A 7,367-nucleotide genomic window follows, 5' to 3' on the forward strand; every position below is an offset into this window, starting at 1 on the left:
TTTTAGTGCATACACTCAAAAAATGTTTAGTAACTTCAGACCCCTGCGACAAGCCCAGGTCCAGTTTACTTTGATTATTTGGACTATTCCATCTTACAGCTGTTGTTAATTTTCTTCCTTTATCTCCTGTACAGGCCAAAGCAATCTATTTGTTGTTTCAAATATTTCAAATGGCTGCAATCCAGGCCATCCGTCGGCTCTTTGTTACTTGGGAAACGTGGCTTAAACAATTTTTCTTCCACAACGTAATCCGATAACAACCGATCTCTTTACCCGTCGGCTTCCCGTGGCTGTCATGCGACCGGCTATTGCAGTTAATAATACAACAGCTTCTTGCCATTTTTTGTGTTTCTTTTTATCGCTGTGTGACTGTTTTCATGCGAAAGCCTGCGTGCGCTAGTACCTCTTGCCACTCGTTCCCAGAATCCTTTGCGGTTTTACCCCTGAAAGACATCACATTTTCAATCTCTATTAGAAGTGTTTCTTCTGACAAAGACTTGAAATTTTAAAGACCAGCTAAGTGAATAAGGATCTGTGTCCACACTTTGGAGCTTTTGTCCTCATTGTCTGTCCAAAATTCTCACCGAAGCTCAATGATTGTAATGGTTAACCCTCTGAAGCGTAACCTGTCGCTGGTATTAGACAGGTGTTCACCTTTTTTAAATCATCTATAACTCCTGTAATGAATGAACTATTTGATCAACAGGAAGAATTCCAACGCTTCCTGAAAGCAGTGACTATGCACTTTTCTACTGTAGCCACACGAAAACAAAGGTTGATTGAGAGAAGAGAGAATCGGCAAGTGTGATGCAGCTCTACAGAGAACTGATTTTTCATTCAACATTCAGGATCTTTTTTATTGTTTTGCCTTTGCTGTATTGTTTTCTGTGTTATTTCATGATATTTGGATGTTGACCCACACCTGGGATAAACACAATGATAATTGTGATCGTAATATAACTGACAAAAGGGGGATTGTTGCTTTCAGAAACTGTTGGAATTTTTCAATTGGCTTGATGGCTCAAGATTTTGCAGCAGTCTGACCCAAAACCTGAAGTTGAATGGCCTAATATCCATAGTTCAAAATCACCCCCAGTGTACAACTCTTTCTCTGCTGTGGTCAAGATGCTCTCAGCTGTTTTTTGTTGGTAGGGGAGAACATTTTGTTTCACTTTTCTTTAACATATCATCATTATGAACATGAACTTTTCATTTCAAGACCCTTTGTTTACCATGTCTTTGAGGATTGGGCAAGTGGCAAAGAGGTGATAAGGGATTGTAAAATCTTTCCGTAGGAGAGATCAAATGTGTAAGCAACAGCTATGTAACATGTAACCCAGGACTATGCTGGGATCTTCAGAGAGACTGCTGTCAGTGCTGCGATGGCTTGTCTCTCACTCAAGCTTGGGTTTATTAAAAGATGGTGGCTACTGCTCATTGTCTCTGCAGGCTTTATTAATTACATTTCCATAACAATGTGGTATTGTGGGCAGGATGGTCCATGTGGTCACTTGAAAACAGCTCCTCAGTACCTCAGTCCTGCTGGCTGTCGAATTGAGAAAATTGAGAAGGTGAAGGATTGTGTGTTTTAGCGACCACTGACACCATCTAAAGCACACCTTGTTTAACTTCCTATTGTTATTTTATCAAGTTATTTTCATAGACGTTTAATGATTGTAGTAGATTATAGATGGCAGACATTTTGTGTCATAAGCCACCGCCTCTGTTAAAAGATGGTTGTTCACAGTTGACATAGGCTGTGTCCCAATTCAGCGACCGCATGCTTCGTAGTGCACGTACTCCGTTGACTACTTACGATGGGTGCTACGACTGCGTGAAGAGCAGAAGTGAGAGGCTTGTGAAATGGGACAGTCTGGTCTTCGTCGTGCTGCTCAGGTTGTCTAGCAACCATGATACTAACCACAAGAAACGTTTCATACAGCATTGTTTGACAGGAAGGAGAAAAAGTGTTTATTTGTTTGTTTATTTTTTTTATAACATCATTTTGATTTCATAAGTATGTAAAAACATGACTGTTGGGCTTCATTTCTGTAGTGAACAGTCATTTTAAGATTAGCCAGTAAATAACAATTAGTTAATGTTGTTGTAACACAGTAAGGGGAATTGTTGAAAAGAATATATGAATGGGCAAATGGGTTCGACTATAGGAGCACAGGGGTGTGTTTATATGAGACACAGAGACAACAATGTGACTTAAAAGAACCAGCCGACTTTAGTGAAATAAACCATAAGGTTGACAAGCACAGGTTAAAGACACTTTACAATGGTAGAAAGGAAACTTACAAAAAAATGAAAGAAAAGTAAAACACATAAACTACTAAAACAATGACTTGGCCAAGTGTTACTTCTGGTTTTCAATGTAGGGTTTCAAAGCTCGGGTGCACCCTAGTAACCTGACTCCTTAACTCTTATAGAAACAGATTACACAACTCAAATGTAAATTCAAATGAAAATCTCACACTCTTTTCACATGTGGAGAATGTTCTACACAACAGCTTATTATTCAAAGTCCCAAATAAAAAATGTCCAAGGGGTAAAGTCCAAAAGATTCCCAGGGTGTGAAAGAAAATATGGGTGAGAGAATGTCAGTCAGTGGTCTCATGTATAACCAGCTGTGTGTGAAAGTGTGAGTGATACAGTCCTACCACGCCGCAAGGTGCAGCAGACCATCAAGTGGAAAAGAAGCAAATCTCAGTCTCTCTAAGTCCAGGTGGGAAGGCTCGCCATCTATTTCACTGGAGGAATCCACCTCAGGAACAATTCAGCATACAAAAAAAGCCCTGACCTGTAGGCAGACAAGGTCAGAACAGCAATTCAAATATTAATTATGTTGTTCTAGCTATAATTCACAACTTTTGTTGACATCACATTCGACATCAATCAGCAATTAAAATACTCGAATTTGCAAAAATAAAACATCTCTTTTACACTGTGCATTACTGCAATATATTGTCAATATTCTTATTTGTACACTGCAGAACACTTCTTCAAATATAATATGAAAACATTACAACTTATGACCAAACTAAGTAAAGTTATTGCATATGCGACAATTATTAATCAAACAATTCAAATGAATTCAGTTACTGAACAATAAAGTGCAATACACGCTTAAACTGAGACAGACAATATGTGCTAACCGATCTCAGTGCATCACGGCCAAAGACAATGGTATGGTGTCTCTCGGTCGGAAAATGCGGGGCTCTAAATAACCTGACGGGACATGTTTTTTTTCTCTTTAATGACAGTAATACAACGTGAAGGAAAATAAACATAAGTTGCGCTTCTAGTGTTACCTTACTTCTGGAAGCAGACTGAGATGAACTTTCAGGCAGTTGATAACAACTAGAGATAATGAAGGCTAACAGTTTAGCTCCACGCAGTACTTTCTAAAGTCGCCAATTGCAGCATTCGCCTGTTTACTCACTGTGGCTACTTTTAACATGAAAGGTAGCTGATAACCAGCGAACTTATGTGCAGCACAGTTGGTTGTAACTTATATCTAATACTTTTTCCAACTCAAAAACTTCAGTCTCTCAGGGATCAAAGTTTTGCAGCGCAGCTCTCTGTGGCTGTATCCCAATTCAGGGTCTGCAGCCTTAAAGGATTAAAGCATTTTAAGGCCGATTATGTCACTGACGAACAAGCGTTTTATGATGATCATGTTTCAAAGATTTTTATTGACAAAAAAACAACATGTTGTTCTGGAAGTAGTGCCACTAAATATAATGGTATTTTTTGTCATGGGACCATACCTATGTTTCTTTAAAACCAAATTTTCTGCAAGTGACGTGCCTCAATGCTTAGAGAAACATAATCAAGGTTAAACAAAGGTGATTCTACTTCACCAACATGTAAATTATTAGGAAAATCAAGTTGTTAAAATAGGTTTTAAAAAAGAAGCAAATAAGCTCAGGTGTGGTTCTAGGAACAGACAACAGGGGTGTTAGTAGCAAGAAGTGGGGAAGCATGATGGATTCTGTCCTTGTCATATGTCTTCATAATTCAGGGAACTGAACAGTTTATTGGGGGACAGTTCCTTTTTACCAACTACATTTTGTTCCATGGTAAAGAAATATAATTTTTAAAGCCAAGGGACACATTGCATGGTATTAGATATGGTACAAGTATTGTGTAAATATGAAGAATACTGCTGTATCAGCACTGTGGAAAAAAGCACAATGTGAAAAAGTGCAGTTAGAAGTCTGAATAAAGGCTATAAAGCAGCAAAGTTGTTACCACCTCATTAGAAGAATACTATTTACAGTTTTATGTGTTTTGCAATCTGCAACGTTTTAAGTATTATCTTGGTGCCTTGCAACACTGGGGGTTAAATGGAGCTTCAGCTCCATAGAGATAAATATGCTGGACGACAAAAGTTGTAATGAGCCACTATTCCTACAAATCATGTGAGAATGTAGGGGATATTTTCAGAAGCATGTTTCCTGACAGTGACATAGAAAAACAGTTTACTGGTGAAGAGAGAAAAGTGGCATACCTCACTGCATTTAGGATTGCTCCTCATTTCTCATCACTAATGAAAGCTAAAGGCAAGAAAGACGTCTCTTTGATGAAAGTCTGGACAGGGAAATGAAGGAATGTCAGCTTGACATGCACATGAGATTATGGCATGATAACCAAGTAAAATCGCTGACATTACTGTACCTGACATTATTTTTCATTGGTCATGACACTGCAGTGCAAATGTATGAGAAGATTGAAAAAAGGTGTTCTGATATAGGCTTCCAGAATCTGATTCATTTGTCAATGGATGGTCCAAATGTGAACTGGAAGACCTTCTCACTGGCCCAGCATAACATTGAAGAACAAACAGACTGTTACGGCCCTAGCAGGGACTCCTCCTGAAGGTGCTTGTGTGGCCGTTTCCTACAATTTCTTCTGCCACCTTTCTCTTTTATACAGCTGCCTCACATCAGCAAGAAAAGGTATTTAAGGGAAGAGACAGGTGAGCTCTGGTGCCAGAGTGCCATGTGAATGGTTGCAGCTAGTGAGCTGTATTTTATAATTTCTTGCTCCTGCTCTGTGGAGAGGAGTGTATTTGGTCACTAATCTCTTTTTGACTTTTCAGTTTACTGACCAACGCTTGAGTTTTGTTTTGTTTCTTTAAATGGTGATAGCGACTTATTCGTCTCTTTTAGTTAGTACTTGATTGAAACTTTAATAAAACTCTTTAATTTAACTCTTTTGCCTCCTTATTTCCTTTTTTGGACCTGGACACTTTTTGTTACTTTCACTCATCACCTTGACCCTTTAAGGGGAACGTAACAAAGGCAAAAACATGTTAAATGTTGGAAGTTGTGGTTTGCATAAACTACATAATGCCTTCAGAGCAGAGTGTGCTGCCACAGACTAGGAGCTGGGAAATGCTCTGTCAAGCCTTAAATGGCTAATCAAGGATGTTCCAGCACGTAGGGAAGATGACACAGAAGTCACTGGTTCCACATCCTTTCTTCTTCAGTTCTATAATCATTGATGGCTGGAAAATGTGGAGGTGGCTGAGCACGCTCTTCAGATTTTGCCCTTTCTGAAAATGTATATCGGTGCTGCCAAAAAAACACTGTAACAGAGCAAACAACAAAGTCTTTCAAAATGGTTCAGATGATTCTGAAAGATGAACATTTCCCAGCAAAGCTCAACTTCTTTGTAATGTTAGCTAGGGAAATCACTAGCTTGTCAGACTGACAAACCATTGCTGCCTTTTTTGCGCCGTGATCTCATAAATATCCTGAGGAGTTTAACTGATAAGTTTATCAAGCCCATTGTTATGAAGAATACAGCTACCCCTGTAAAGCTTCTTCAAGTTGACTATGCTGATCCAGTCAACCAGATTGATGTCACCAAAGTGAGAGTTTGATTTGTCACAGAGTGAGCGCTAGAAGAACACATAAAGAACAACTTAGGAGCTGCGAAGCTGAGACTTGAGTTCAGGCAGAACTGTAATGTATTTTTGTTGAAGATGGTCACCAAAATCTTTGAAAGGGCACCACTTAAATATCCTGTGAGAAGGCTGTCGGTTTTGGATCCAAGGGTGTTCCTCAAAAGCAAAGAGTTAAGTGTCTGAAAACTTACCACTATTCTACGACTCCTTGTGGAAGCTGGCTGTGTCGAAGAAAAATGCTGTGAAGAAATTCTCAAGGAGTTTGACCATTTTTATCACCACATCATGGTTTCGGCATCAAATTCTTTCAGGAACATCAACCCACTATGTGGAAGGTTGGATGAATTTTACAATGAAAATTTATCCAACAAACCAGACTTTCACTACCCATAGAGATTGAAAACGTGATGTCATTTCCGGGATAAAACCGCAAAGGATTGTAGGTAGAAGTGGTAAGTGGTACTAGCACCACTGGCTATTAAAAGTAGAGGTGGGTTTTGATTATCAATTTATCGATTGAAATCTATTCTAGCTTGGATTACGTAATATCAATTCATTAAAATCCTCAGTCGATTCTTAAAACTAAATTTACTTTGCCCGAAATGCCAGAAACTCAGGTTAAACCTCACAAAATTTCAACAGCCACCAAACAGCTAAAATAGTAAATGAGAGCAGGTACACGGATTCTGCACAAAGATGTAAACACAAAGCGTGGACCCGCCGACGGATCAGAATCAGTGAGATGTGGCCTTTCTCACCCGACGGCACGGACACGGTCGGGGCTGAAAGCCGACAGCTCGCTGATTCTGATGATTACTGATTTGATGCTTTGTGTTTACGCCCCTTTTTGCACTAGATTCTGAAGCTGCAGGTTTTATCTCTCTCCAAACAATATTGACTGAACCAGCAGCAAAAGACGATCCAAACTACGCTTCACATTTAATTTCACATAGACATCGTCATGAATACGCTCTTACTTACAGTTTTCTTCCACCACGATAAAATCACACTTCATGCAGAGCTTGCTGTCTCTTTCTCTCTGTCGGTTCTTAAAGAACAATTTCCCAGCTAAAAATCTGTTTTCTGTAGTGATGGGAATTCTGACTCTTTTTTAGTGAGCCGAGCCGAAAGAGCCGGGTCTCAAAAAAGAGACTCTTCATGTTGTTTTGTTGCTTTAATTATTTTTTGTTATTAACAACTATATAAAATTATGCACAAAATAAATTACTAATTTATTTATATGATTACATATAAATGTATGCGGTGGCCCACAGAGACAAAGCACATACAAACTCCAAAGCACATTTCTAGCGTTAACTGAACTTCCAAAACAGAGCTACCTAGATCAGTTAAATTACACAACTGAAAGCATATGTGTATTGTTTGTGTATTAATACACAGGTACTCATATATATTGAAATAATTTTTTAAAAAAAAAGTTCATTTA

General features: G+C 38.8%; 1 pseudogene; it reads left to right on the plus strand.

Annotated features, from left to right (window-relative positions):
• The first annotated feature begins 4,387 nt into the window (after positions 1 to 4,387).
• On the plus strand, positions 4,388 to 6,313 carry LOC146389626 (uncharacterized; annotated as a pseudogene).
• The last annotated feature ends 1,054 nt before the right edge of the window (positions 6,314 to 7,367 follow it).

Source organism: Perissodus microlepis, chromosome 3, assembly GCF_051167445.1.
Source record: "Perissodus microlepis isolate ML-2025 ecotype Zambia chromosome 3, ASM5116744v1, whole genome shotgun sequence".
NCBI lineage: Eukaryota > Metazoa > Chordata > Actinopteri > Cichliformes > Cichlidae > Perissodus > Perissodus microlepis.